Source organism: Myotis nattereri (genome assembly GCF_964212035.1).
Source record: "Myotis nattereri genome assembly, chromosome: 18".
Classification (NCBI taxonomy): Eukaryota; Metazoa; Chordata; class Mammalia; order Chiroptera; family Vespertilionidae; genus Myotis; species Myotis nattereri.
In genome coordinates this window covers 20321728-20336868 of record NC_138093.1, presented here as the reverse complement: position 1 = coordinate 20336868, position 15141 = coordinate 20321728, and the positions used below count along the sequence as shown (strand labels likewise).

At 43.0% G+C, this 15141-nt stretch overlaps 1 protein-coding gene across 1 annotated transcript in view; it reads right to left on the bottom strand.

Annotated features, from left to right (window-relative positions):
- The window catches only part of PAPPA2 (pappalysin 2), a gene marked incomplete at both ends in the record, with an annotated part of 219983 nt that overhangs the window by 127697 nt on the left and 77145 nt on the right, over window positions 1-15141 (bottom strand). The window lies entirely within an intron of this gene.

Sequence of the window (15141 nt, the reverse complement as noted above, 5' to 3'; positions counted from 1 at the left end):
GGCTCCCTTCCTGTTCTCACCCGGGCTCGTTAAGAGCTAACATGCAGGACTGCGTGTGACCATCATAAATACCATGTGAAGAAATGTGTGCTACCATGAACTGTCACCACCTCGGCCTTGTAATTTGTGTTCCAAGACTTCCATGTCCCTGGAGCTGGTGGTGAAGGGAAAGAGCTGGGGAGGAGCAGCGCAGACATTCTGCTCTCAGATCTGCCCTGGGTTTTCCCAGGAGCCAGATTCACTGCCTAGTAATCCTCATGGCCTTCTTTCTACCAGGTTGTCCCCTCCTTCCTCTCTCCTATGGGATCAGGTCGAAACCGGTTCTCTGACATCCCTCGAGGGGTCCCAGATTGCAAGAGGGCGCAGGCCAGGCTGAAGGACCCCACCTGTGCATGAGATCGGGGCTAGGGAGGGACACGGGAGGTTGGCCAGCCGGGGATGGACCATGGGAGGGCTCCAGGACATGTCCGGCCCTTCTCGCTCAGTCCCAGTGGGCCAGACCTCAGCAGCAAGCTAACCTACCAATTGGAGCATCTGCCCCCTGGTGGTCAGTGCATGTCATAGCGAGCAGTTGAGCAGCCTTAGCATATCATTAGCATATTACCATTCGATTGGTTGAACGGATGACCGGACACTTAGCATATCAGGCTTTTATTATATAGGATTAGAGGAGTGGGTCCTAGTCATACACATACACACACACACACACACACACACACACACGCACGCACACACGCATTTCATGCCAAAGTCTACGTGAAGCATAAAGGCTTGCTGTCCAAAATCTAAAGACAAATGTGAGCACTTCTTTTCATGAGGAAGGAACAAGACATGGTAAATAATAAATAAAAACTGAGTCCGTCAAATGGTCGGACCAGGGAGGGTCTGAGGACCTGAGAATCCCACCTTTCAGGGGCCTGTGCACTCCTTTCCCAGGAACTTCATAGGAATAATGAAATGACAGTACAATTGCCACTTTCCAGGACTATTTTATATTAATATTCAAACCAATCAGCATCACCTCTGATGCTGCTATACTTTCTTCCATTTTCATTGCCAGCAACAGTCAGGCACTGAGGGCTACTGGAGGGTCCTTAAGCCACCATTTGGAAGCCTCTCTCGCATGGGATAGTCTTTGGAGAGTGTCCAGGGCTCCTTTGGCTGTGGACATGCGCTGGAAATGTACTGACCCTTACCTTTGGGAATATTCCTTGAAAGCTCTCAAGCCTATTTCCTGATCTGTTCAATGGTAATAACAAGAGTTTCACTCTCAAAAGGTTATTATGAAGATTGAAGGAGTAATGTGGACAAAGAAGTAGTTTGCTTATTTTCTAGTACAAAGTAACTCATGGTGTGTACTGGACCATTTGTCAGTATTACTATAATTATATAATGCAGCTGGCCACACATGCTCATTTGCCCCACCCTTATTGGCTTCTTCCTGACCACCTTCATTCATCAAGATAGCTGGAGTGTGACCACAAACAGGCAGACGTTCCAGAGTAAAACCAGGCATTGCCAGGCAAAGTAGACAAACATGCTCACACAAGGAGCTCTGATTTGCCTTTAAGCTGCTCAAGCTTGGTTTCTATGCCATTCTGATCCTGAGATCCACAGGCACCCAGAGACAGAAAAGACTTGGATAGAGTTTAAAATGAATCAGTGTGTCCATTCTCTTTATAGATAACATATGGGCATTCAAAAATTATTCACAGTAACCTGAAATTAGTGATTGCAGGAGGAAAAGAAATATTATAGGATTGGGACTGAGAGCTTAATTTTTCATAGACCTTGCTGGTAGATTAGATGCATATAAGACACTCTTATTCTGTAGTGCCAACAATATTTTCCTTCCCACTTCTCTGGAGAGATATATATATACATACATACATGCCTAGGTGACCATTCAACCATTCGGCCAGTAGCTATGACGCACACTGACCACCAGGGGGAAGATGCTCAATGTACAAGCATGGAAACATGGAACAGACTAATGTATCTAAGAGGGATGTGGGGGTAAGGGGGAAGGCGGGAAGAGATTAACCAAAGATCTTATATGCCTACTAGAGGCCCGGTGCACAGATTCGTGCACCAGTGGGGTCCCTCAGCCTGGCCTGAAGGGACTGAGCCGAAACCCACAGTCTGACATCCCCTGAGGGGGGTCCCGGATTGTGAGAGGGCACAGGTCAGGCCGAGGGACCCCACCGGTGCACAAATCCATGCACCAGGCCTCTAGTATTCAATATTTGAATATTCCTATATTCAAAACAACTCTTCATTTTTGTTTCTCCTCATCTTGGAAGATTAAAACATAGATGAGAGATAAAATATGGTGTTAACATGGAGGACATGATCCCCTCCTTTGTAATAGAATCCCTTCCTTTGTGCTCTCTGCTCCAACCTGCTACATTAAAATAGAAAGTAGAAAGACATGCCAAAATATGGGTTCAACCATACCTTGGCCCCTCAATCTTCACTCTGAGACACTGTCAGACTCTCTCTGCCTTTGTTCACCTCCCCAACACCTGTCCAGCAAGGCTGTTTATGGACAAGACCAAAAGTACCTAAGAAGGGAAAACTAAGAAGCAATAGTATAAATAGAAGAGTTACAATTTAGAAATACTAGTATTTCACCTCAATCGTTCCTTGCTCCCCCTCACCCTGTTACTCTACTGCCAGTTCTGGAAGCCAGATTCTCCTCATTCATCCACTGCCTCACTAAGAAATACAGAACAGAGTGAAATGCAAGGAAAGGAGTTCTTTTCTGGCTGTGATGATTCCAAAGTCTATGCCATTTGGGCCATGAGAGGCCTCCATGGTTTAGCCAGCATGGTGGATGAATGGAGGATATAGTGAGCTTTGTCTCACGTTAGCAATGTCACCACTACATCTCAACCTAGAAAAGATTCTCCTAATCTGGAGGAAAATAAAAGAAATAAAAAGAAAATAATGGGAATGTATGGATGATGGTGGGTCCAGATTAAGTAGAACCTTCCAAGGCTCTGGTAAAAAGATAAAGATTCAAAATAGTGCATGTGGCCTGACGGTGGGGGATCTTACCTCCTTCTAGTGATGGATTCCTGGGTGCATGGTCTCAGTCTAGAGAAGAATGGCTGACCAGTGTATCTTAGGGGGAAGGGTGACAGAGAGACCCCCAGAGACTCCCTGAAGGTGGGACCCTGATGGGAACAAGGGTCATCTCAGGTGCCAGCCTCCCCTGATGACAGAACATAAAATGGCCTTGGCATTTGTAAGCCATCTACACATTAGATATAGCCCCAGGCAAAACAAACTCAACTACTAGTAAGAGTAAATCTCTACCACTCAAAAACATAGGGATTCAAAATAGAAATTAAGTTCAATTATAGAAGAATAATTAAGAATTTCATTTCTTGCATATCAGAATATATACACTGGGACTTGAACAGTGCCACTGACTGTACATAGAACATAATATGGATGGGGCTTCCTCAATTTAGCAACTGGTGGCCATGTGTGACACAGCTGTTGCTTAATGGACTGCCAGTGGAGCACGCTTCCTTAGAAGACCTTTCAGCCTTGATTATCAGGGACAAGCTAACAAAGTAAGACAGGGTTGTTGTGTGGTAATGGGAAGAAAAGAGAGGGAAGTTGCTGATTAAAAGATGAAATCTAAGTAGCAGACAGCCAAGCTCCCAAAGTGATTCTGTATTAGCAGCTTCCAACTGGCTTTTCCCAGCTTCATCCGAAGACAGACAGAGCTGCATGTGGTGAAGAAAATGATTCCCAAAGCCACTTCCATTAAAAACAAACTCTAACTCTAACTTTCTCTCTCAGGCAGTTTGAGAAAAGGACACAAGTGGAAATGACTTTAAAACAGTTCTGTAAAACTTTTAGGGCTGAATATTATATGCCCATAAAACATGGAGGTTGAGGGCTGATCTGCAGGTGCCTACATAATTACTTCCAGTTACTAGCTAAAAACACTCCATAAAATACACTTTTCACCACGAAGGGACAAAGATATCAAAGTGTGGCTGGGGATCCAAGGAAGAAGCAAAGAACTGTAGAAGTGGACTGATACACAAGGGAGAGAAAGAAATGGAGAAAGTTTTTTAAAAAATCATGGGAGCTAGAAAACGCAGCACATTTCTAACAGAACCAGACCAGAAACCATTCATCTCCAAATCTTGAATTGGCTTCTTAGTTTTATAGCCTGTGGTCTCATTAGAAGGAAGTCCTTATTCTGGGCAAGACTAAACCAAGACAGGAATGTGTAGAGGATAAAGATTTTGCAATTTGGTGTCATTTTTTTTTCTTCTTTATACCCTTTTAGCCATTCCTACCCACAACTGTCAAGCCCTTCAGGCTCTCCAGCTACTCCCACCTCATAGGAGAAAAGTAATCTGATTTTAAAAACTGAAGATGTTATTATTGAGGCATTGAAGATTTATGATGTAATTCTTTCCTTGCTCCTGAATGAGGGAAGTGCTTCAGACACACACACACACACACACACACCACTGTATGCCAGAATTTCAGGCACTACAGAATATGCATTAAAATATTTTCTATAGCCAAAACCGGTTTGGCTCAGTGGATAGAGCATCGGCCTGCGGACTGAGAGGTCCTGGGTTCGATTCCGGTCAAGGGCATGTACCTGGGTTGCGGGCACATCCCCAGCGGGAGATGTGCAGGAGGCAGCTGATCGATGTTCCTCTCTCATTGATGTTTCTAACTCTCTATCTCTCTCCCTCCCTCTCTGTAAAAAAATCAATAAAATATAAGGGAAAAAAAATATTTTCTATAATTCATTTATTAACTTAGCGTTCACTGAGCATCTATTCTATGTCAGGCACTGTTCTGGGCACCAAGTAGTCAATGATTACTAGTTTAAAAGAAGAGATAAAGGTTATCTACACTAATAAAAGAGAAACACGCAAATTAACCATCCCTCCTCGATGCCCACAAGCCACACCCACCAGCCAATGAGTGAATATGCAAATTAACCTGACAAAGATGGAGAGTTAATTTGCATACACAGGCAAGAGGCAGCCAGGGGCGGGGCAGGTACTTCCCCCACATTGCCATGGCAACAATGGGGAAGTTCCAGCCCCGCGGGCGCTTGAGCGCACACATGTGCCAAGGAGCCGGGGGCAGGGTGGCGTATGCAGAAGCCAGGGGTGGGGCCTGGAATGCGTGTGCAGGTGCCGGCGGAGGTTCTCTCTCTGCGGCCGCTTGCACACGCGCCTGCACCAAAAGGCCTGAGTCCCCGGGACAGGCATCCTCAAGAGCCAGGCCACCCTGAGCCTGTAGGCCCGTGCCTAGGCCTGGAGCGGTCGGGGGTCCCAGAACCTGACAGAGGGTGTACATCAGGCTGAGGGGACTCCCTCGCTACCCCTGTACATGAATTTTGTGCACTGGGCCCCCAGTTGATATATAAATAATCACACATAAAGATACTTATTTATTTCACCTACTTATAAATGCATAAACCTACCTTTGGGACACCCCAATTTCAGGGCATGAAATTCATATCCTAGGATAATTTTGTCCAAAATTTTCACTATCCAAGAGTGCTCACTCAAGTTCGAAACCCAAGTGCATCTGGGATAAACCCACTTACTGAATGCTGTCTTCTGACAATAAAATAATCTACAACAGCAGCCAGTGGGTGATTCCAAGATCAAACCAAGTAGCCTGTCTTGTTCATGTCAGGTAGCCTGTCTCATTACTAATCCTACAATTCCTCCTATTTACATGGTGATCTCCAGTGTACATACCTCATTTATTCCTCATCTCCAGAAAGAATCCCTCTGCTTAGGCACCATAAAGAGACCCATGGATAGGGGACAGTATCTCCTTTGTGTGGCCCAACCACTTAATGGTAGTACACCAGCTCTTCCCTCTTTACATCCTGTACACTCTTCCACCTCCTCCTCTGCTCTCTGCATCTGCACTCGCTGAAACAACCTGGCAGAGACTACCAAAGACTTTCCACTTATCAAGTCTCTGGCTGCCTCAGCCCCTGAGACCTCACCCCCACTGTGCATGAATGTGGCACAATTGATGTAACACCCTAATCTCAATGGCAACCTCTTGGTTAGGAAGAAGTCGAGGCTTGTCCTGGGAGACCCCTCCAAATTTCTGGGTGATGAAAAGGTATCCCACCCCTGAGCTCATCTCTGCTACTTCCACCTTGCCTGCCCCCTTCTCCGCAGTTGCTTTGCCTTCCCCAGAGAGCTGTCCCTCCAGCATCACCCCAAGATGGCTGCTCTCCTTGGTCCCCTGGGCCCAGTGACATTCATAGACCCTGCCCAAAAGCCACCCATCCCCACAAACTGCCACCCATCACTCACTCTTCACTGGCTGGTAAGGAGACTCCCTTTGCTTCTTAGCAGCTACTCTACCATTGTAAGCAGTTGGACCCCTAAGCACACTTTTTTACTCTTTGTAAAGGAGCCAACATCTCTCCAGGGCAAATTCTCCAGGTTGGAAAGGAAGTGAGATGGGAGGGACAGCTCTCTGGGAAGGCAAAGCAACTGCTGAGAAGGGGGCGGGAAAGGTGGAACTAGCAGAGATGAGCTCAGGGGTGGGATACCTTTTCATCACCCAGAAATTTGGAGGGGGTCTCCCAGGACAAGCCTCGACTTCTTCCTAACCAAAGTCTCCAGGTTGGAAAGAAAGTGAGCAAACCCAGGAAGATCAACCACAGACACACAATGTTTGAAACGTTCTACAATGCCACCGTTATTGCTGCTGCTACTAATGAAGCTAGCATTTCTGAGGCTGTGCTATGTGCCAGGAACTGTTCCTTATGCTTATTACCCCCATTTTATGTATAAGGATACTGAGGCCCAGAGAGGCAACTTGCTCAAGAGCCAATTAGTTCTTATTTATGTGAAACCATATTCCACTCTATAATTCAAAGATTTTTTCCCCCCTACAAGGTCACATTATCTGAACTCATTTGTAGATCCTATATGTTTAAACCCCCTTTACGAGACAGGTTTAAGTTCCCTCCCACATGTCCCTTGGGTTCCATGCACACTGGGCATGTTGCTTGTGATCTTACCTGGATGTTGGAATGTTCTTGGGCAGGACAGACATTTTCTAGAACAATTAAAGAAGATGGTTGGCCCAGGACTCACCTGAGTGTCTAACTCCCGTGCCAGAGAGTGACCGAGTCTCTTGTCTAACCTGGCCAGCATGCCCTGGTGCTGAGTTCATCTCTGCGACTCTGGTATTTGTGGGCCACAGGGCAATTTCTCAGACCTCTCTCTCCTTTGGTGGCTGGTATACCCCTAAGTCCTGCTTCTCCTCCTTCTTCTGTTTACATTCCTTCAGATGACCCCAAACTCAACATATCCAAAACTAAACCAGCTCCCCATTCACTCCTCCTTTTCCTATATTTTCCGCCTTGGCACTACCAACCACTCAGTCAAAAATAATTCTTCTCCCTCCCTCCAAAAACAAAGTTTCTCAGTACTTAGAGCTATAAATTTTCAAAAAGCAATATAACTAATGCTGAATCTTATCTTGTTACAACAATTGCTATTAATCATCCACAGACACAAGAACTAATATGGTGGGGAAAGACACTCACCTCATTAAGATATGCATTTCCCATTTTGTTTACTAGTCATCAATCAACACTTCAAAATGTTGATTTTATCAATTTTGGACAAGTAACCGGTTCCAAAACCAACTCAATTGAGGAGAAATTTTCAACAATTTAGAACTTATAATCAGTATTGATGTGAATATCTTATTTGTGTTGTTGTACCACAGTTTTGTTAGATGCTACCATTGAGGAAAAAGGGTAAAGGATTGGTGAAATCTATTTGTATTATTCCTACAACCACATGCAAATATACCATTGTATCAACATGTAAAAGTTTAGTTAAAAAAAGTATTAATACAAAAAACTGTTTTATTCAAAATATGTTTTTAGCAGAGCAATGGGTGAGCAACTGAGACTTTAAAAAAATAAGCATGTATATGCCCCATTAATATTAAGTTCTATAGGAGAAATGAAGTAGAAACACAAATTCAAAGAGAAAAACAATCAGTGAATAGTTCCCCAATGTTAAAGAAGTACATGGCCACAAATTTTTTTTAAATAAATGATAGTGATTATCCAATTGTTACATTACTGAGGATACATTTAGAAGAGTAAACTTAAAATTTATTTTTAAAATATCAAAAATTTATAATAGTATAGCAGAATTTATATTATTTTCTTCTATGGAAACATATGATTAAATGTTTAGATGTCACTCTTAGACTGTGTAAAGGGCACAGAGCTTTTCCAAAGTCTTTTAGGGGGTCCAAGAGAGCAAAAATAAATGTGAAGAGCACTGTTCTAGCCAATACATTCCACCTCTAAGTATGCCCATGTTTTTAACAGCCCAAACCTTGGCACCTATGAGCCTACTCAGTGTGGAATGCCCTCTCATTGTCTACCAAGCAAGGCTCTTTCAATTCTCCTCTCCAGCCTCAGCCCCTCCGGAAACTCATCCCAGGTGCTATGGGCATAACATAGCACTTTCTCTACGGCTCCTGCCTGACCTCATGTGCGGTATCATCACACTGCACCCTAAGTATTTGTTTACATGTCTATATCCCAGTTAAGCTGTGCAAATGTTTAGGGTGAATTCCTTTACTGTCCTATCTCTGGTATTGCCATGAAACAGATTCAATAGGTTCTGGATGAATGGACGAATGAGTGAATGAATTATCATCATGCGCCTGGGATTAATAGTTTATAAATGATTTACCACTTAAATTAGTTTCCTGCCTTTAAAGATATATTTTCAATATAAGTGTTGAGCACTAAGGCTAAAGATACTCAAACCAATAAATATTAGGGGATCTCATACATTCATTTACTTATAAAAATTCTGCCCTGGGTTACTAACTGGATTAAAAGTACAAAATTACACTAAATGGCAGAAATGGCATTAATGGCAAAGGAGGACCATAAATCACCTTGGTCTTTAGGATAGTCACTGAAGTCACTGGTGGTCAGAAATAGGGTTCAATTTTCAAACTTTCGGCTACAGTATTTATCTGCTAGGTCACTCAGCTGACCCTCAAAATGCAGGAGTCTTGATAAGAACTCAGAGCGATTCTGAAAAATGGCGACCAGCAGGAAGGTAGGGAGGGAGAGAGTGTGAGAGCACAAGGAAGAGATAGAGGAGTGTGTGGACGTGTGTGGTGTGTGTGTATGAGCTAGGGACAGTTAGATTCTGCAGGTCTTCTAAGGAGCTGCTAAACCAGGCAGTCTTAGGCGGGGGAGTCCCTGCGCAGACACTCCTGGGCGGCCATCACAGGCAGGGCAACCACGCCATCTTGGGAAACAGAGCTGCTTGAGACTAGAATCCTGGCCTCAGCACCACCCAGTCTGATCTCAGACGCATACCAGGACCCTGCAGCCACTGGGGACAGAGACCTGTGACCACAGCTACAGACCTGCGGACACCAAAAGTTCAGAAATCCCCGTGGCAGATCCGTGAGTAACAGAGCCCATCCCCCCTTCCTGCAGGCTTGTGGGCAGCGCCAGAGTAACTAACTGATAGACCCACCCCTTGCCAGGGCCTCAGCGCTCCAGGAACTTTAGCCTGGAAGTGCCCGAGCACCTTGGAACTGATCCCGTGTAGGGCAGGGCTCAGGAGTCCTAGGCTGGAAGGAATCGCGCGAACACGGGGATCTGGTCCTGCTCACACTGCCTACTCCAGGAGCCCTGGGCTGGAAGCAAACGCGTGAACCCCAGGAACTGATCCTACGTGCACTGCCGGCTTCAGAGACCTGGGCTGGGAGCAATCGCTCGAACACCGGGCATTTGTCCCGCGTAGCACAGGCCCAGGGACCCCGATTCTCTGGGCAGGAGGCAGCACCAAGCACCAGTGACTTGACTGTGTTTCTTATCACCTGAGCCTGAGATCCTGATTCCCTGTACATTCATACTAAGAGCCAGTGACTCCAATTCCTGGTGCAAGGGCACACAGGGACCCTGATTCTCAAGGCAAGGTTGCGCGAAGCAACAGAGACTCTGATAATGGATTCTTGCGGAACTCTGACTCCTGGCGCACGCTAGGGGGCTCTGGTTTTCAACACGCTTCAGGGGGGTCTCTGTTTCAGCACGGTGCAGGCAGGGTCCCTGATTCTAATGGCTCGTACGAGGCCACATTGAGCACTGACAACACTGACTCTGAGCGAGCCTGGTTCCCACCAACCCACAACAACCACACATCTTGGTGTCAGAGCTCTTCAGTGACATGAGGGTGGTGGGAGGCTCCCACTGCACACAGCCCAGGCCCACGTAACTCGACATTTGAACCATCGGGAGATAATCAGAATGAAGAGACGACACAACACCCAGAGGAAAGACAATGAGGAGTCACCAAGAAAGGAAATTAATGAAGTTGAAGCATGCAACATGACAGGAAAAGAATTCAGAATAATGGTTGTACAATTCATTCACCGGATGGATGAGAAAATCAACAACCTATGCAAGAATCAGGAAGAAATGAAAAGTGATATAGCTACAATCAAAAACACCATGGAAAATTTCAACAGCAGACTAGAAGAAGCAGAGGACCGAATTAGTGAGTTAGAAGATAAGGCAGAGAAACAAGCTCAATCTGAACAGCAACTGGAGAAAAAAATTAAAAAGCAGGAGGAGAGCCTACGGGAGCTTCGGGACAACATGAAACGAAGTAACATACGCATAATAGGGCTGCAAGAAGGACAAGAGCAGCAAGGATTAGAAAATCTATTTGAAGAAATAATGTCAGAAAACTTCCCAGAGGTGGGGACGAAAAAAGTTACACAAGTACAGAGAGTCCCAGGCAAGATGAACCCCAAAAGACCCACACCAAGACACGTCATAATAACGATGGCAAATGTACAAGACAAAGACAGAATCTTAAAGGCTGCAAGAGAGAAACAGAGAGTTACCTACAAAGGATCCCCCATCAGATTATCAAATGATTTCTCAACAGAAACACATCAGGCCAGAAAAGAATGGACAGAAATTTACAAAGTGATGCAAAGCAAAGGACTGAATCCAAGAATACTCTATCCAGCAAGGCTATCATTCAAAATTGAAGGGGAAATAAGAAGCTTCACAGACAAAAAAAGGCTAAGGGAGTTTATCACCACCAAGCCAGCAATGCAAGAAATGCTAAAGGGATTCGTGTAAAAAGAAGAACTAAAAGCCCAGAAAGAAAACAGCCACAAAAAAATAGAAATGGCTACAAACAAGTACCTTTCAATAATAACTTTAAACGTATATGGACTAAATGGTCCAATCAAAAGACATCGAGTGGCTGAATGGATAAAAAAACATGACCCATATATTTGCTGTCTACAAGAGACCCACCTCATTAGAAGGGACTCACACAGACTGAAAGTGAAGGGATGGAAAAATATCTTTCAGGCAAATGGAAATAAAAAAAAAGCTGAGGTAGCAATACTTATATCGGACAAAATAGACCTCAAAGTGAAGTCCATAACAAGAGATAAGGAAGGCCACTTCATAATACTAAAGGGATCAATACAACAAGAGGATATAACCCTGATAAACATATATGCACCCAATGCAGGAGCACGCACATACATAAGAAAACTCCTGGAAGATATCAGGGGAGAGATCCACAACAATACAATCATAGTAGGGGACTTTAATACACCACTGATATCACTGGATAAATCCGCTAGACAAAAACTCAGCAAAGAAACAGCAATCCTAAATGACTCACTAGATCAGATGGACTTAATCGACATCTTCAGAACACTTCACCCCAAAGCCACAAAATACACGTTCTTCTCAAGTGCTCATGGGACATCTTCAAAAATAAACCACATATTGGGTCACAAACAAAGTCTCCCCAAATTCAAGAAGATTGAAATCATAAAAAGCATCTTCTCAGACCACAAGGGCATAATATTAGAAATAAACTACAATAAAAACAACTCAAAATACTCAAACACTTGGAAGCTGAATAGCATGTTATTAAATATTGATTGGGTTACCAATGAGATCAAAGAAGAAATTAAAAACATCCTGGAAACTAATGACAATGAAAACACAACAATCCAAAACCTTTGGGACACAATGAAAGCAGTCCTGAGAGGGAAGTTTATAGCTCTACAGGCCTATCTCAACTAACAAGAAAAAATGGTAGTAAATCATCTAAATCTACAGCTCAAAGAATTAGAAACAGAGCAACAAGAAAAGCCCAGAGTGAGCAGAAGGAAGGAGATAATAAAGATTAGAGCAGAAATAAATGACATAGAGACCAAAAAAACAATACAGAAAATCAATGAAAACAAGAGCTGGTTCTCTGAAAGGATAAACAAGATTGACAAACCTCTAGCCAGGCTCACCAAGAAGCAAAGAGAGAGGACCCAAATAAACAAAATCAGAAATGATAGAGGCGAAATAACAACTGACCCCACAGAAATACAAATGATTGTTAAAAAATACTATGGACAACTCTACTCCAACAAACTAGACAACCTGGAGGAAATGGACATATTCCTAAAAAAATACAACATTCCAAAACTTAATCAGGAAGAATCTAAAAATCTCAATAGGCCAATAACTATGAAAGAAATTGAAGCAGTCATCAAAAAGCTTCCATCAAACAAAAGCCCAGGACCAGACGGCTTCACAGGGGAGTTTTACCAAACATTCAAGGAAGAACTAAAACCTATCCTCCTCAGACTACTACAAAAAATCCAAGAGGAAGGAACACTTCCAAGCTCATTCTATGAAGCCAGCATCACCCTAATACCAAAACCAGGTAAAGACAACACAATGAAAGAGAATTATAGGCCAATATCCCTCATGAAGATAGATGCCAAAATCCTCAACAAAATCTTAGCAAATCGGATCCAGCAGTACATCAGAAAGATCATACACCACGACCAAGTAGGATTTATCCCAGGAATGCAAGGATGGTACAATATCCGCAAATCAATAAACGTGATACATCACATAAACAAATTGAAAGAAAAAAAACACATAGTCATATCAATTGATGCAGAAAAAGCGTTTGACAAAATTCCACACCCATTTTTGATAAAAACTCTCAGCAAGGTGGGAATAGAAGGATCATACCTCAACATAATAAAAGCCATATATGACAAACCCACAGCCAACATCATACTCAATGGACAAAAACTAACACCGTTTCCCCTAAGAACAGGAACAAGACAGGGATGCCCACTCTCACCACTCCTGTTCGACATAGTACTGGAAGTATTAGCCATTGCAATTAGACAAGAAGAAGAAATAAAAGGCATCCAAATTGGAAAAGAAGAAGTAAAACTGTCCTTATTTGCAGATGGCATGATATTATACTTAAAAAACCCTAAAGACTCCATCAAAAAACTATTAGACTTAATGAAAGAATTCGGCAATGTAGCAGGATACAAAATTAACGCCAAGAAATCTATGGCATTTCTATATACCAATAGTGAACTTGCAGAAAGAGAGACTAAAAAAGCAATCCCATTTACCATCGCACCAAAAAAATTAAGCTACCTAGGAATAAACTTAACTAAAGAGGTAAAAGACCTCTACTCAGAAAACTACAGGACGTTGAAAAAAGATATAGAGGAAGACATAAACAGATGGAAGAACATACCATGTTCTTGGATTGGTAGAATCAACATCATTAAAATGTCCATACTGCCCAAAGCAATCTATAAATTCAACGCACTTCCCATTAAAATACCAACGGCATATTTCACAGACCTAGAACGAACTCTCCAAAAATTCATCTGGAATAAAAAACAACCCCGAATAGCTGCAGCGATCCTGAGAAAGAACAAAGTAGGTGGGATCTCAATACCAGATATCAAGCTGTATTACAAAGCCACTGTTCTCAAAACTGCCTGGTACTGGCACAAGAACAGACATATAGATCAATGGAATAGAATAGAGAGCCCAGAAATCAGCCCCAACCAATATGCTCAATTAATATTTGACAAAGGAGGTAAGAACATACAATGGAGTCAAGATAGTCTCTTCAATAAATGGCGCTGGGAAAATTGGACAGATACATGCAAGAAAATGAAACTAGACCACCAACTTACACCATACACAAAAATAAACTCAAAGTGGATAAAGGACTTAAATATACGACGGGAAACCATAAAAATACTAGAAGAATCCAAAGGCAACAAAATCTCAGACATATGCCGTAGCAATTTCTTCACCGATACAGATCCTAGGGCATTGGAAACTAAAGAGAAAATAAATAAATGGGACTACATCAAAATAAAAAGTTTCTGCACAACAAAAGAAACCATCAACAAAACAACAAGAAAGCCCACTACATGGGAGAACATATTTGCCAATGTTATCACTGATAAGGGTTTAACTTCCAACATTTATAGGGAACTCATACAACTCAACAAAAGGAAGATAAACAATCCAATCAAAAAATGGGCAAAGGACCTAAATAGACACCTTTTAAAAGAGCACATTCAGAAAGCCAAGAGACATATGAAAACATGCTCAAGGTCGCTAATCATCCATGAGATGCAAATCAAAACAACAATGAGGTACCATCTCACACCTGTCAGAATGGCTATCATCAACAATTCAACAAACGACAAGTGCTGGAGAGGCTGTGGAAAAAAAGGAACACTTGTGCACTGCTGGTGGTAATGCAGACTGGTGCAGCCACTATGGAAGACAGTATGGAGTTTCCTCAAAAAACTAAAAATGGAACTCCCATTTGACCCTGAGATCCCACTTCTAGGAATATATCCCAAGAAACCAGAAACTCCAATCAGAAAGGACATATGCACCCCTATGTTCATAGCAGCACAATTCACCATAGCTAAGATCTGCAAATAGCCTAAATGCCCATCAGTAGATGGATGGATTAGAAAACTGTGGTACATCTACACGATGGAATACTATGCTGCTGTAAAAAAGAAGGAACTCTTACCATTTGCAACAGCATGGATGGAACTGGAGAGCATTATGCTAAGTGAAATAGCCAGTCAATGAAGGAAAAATACCACATGATCTCACTCATTCATGGATAATAGAGACCATTATAAACTTTTGAACAATAATAGATACAGAGGCAGAGCTGCCTCGAACAGACTGTCAAACTACAGCAGGAAGGCCGGGGA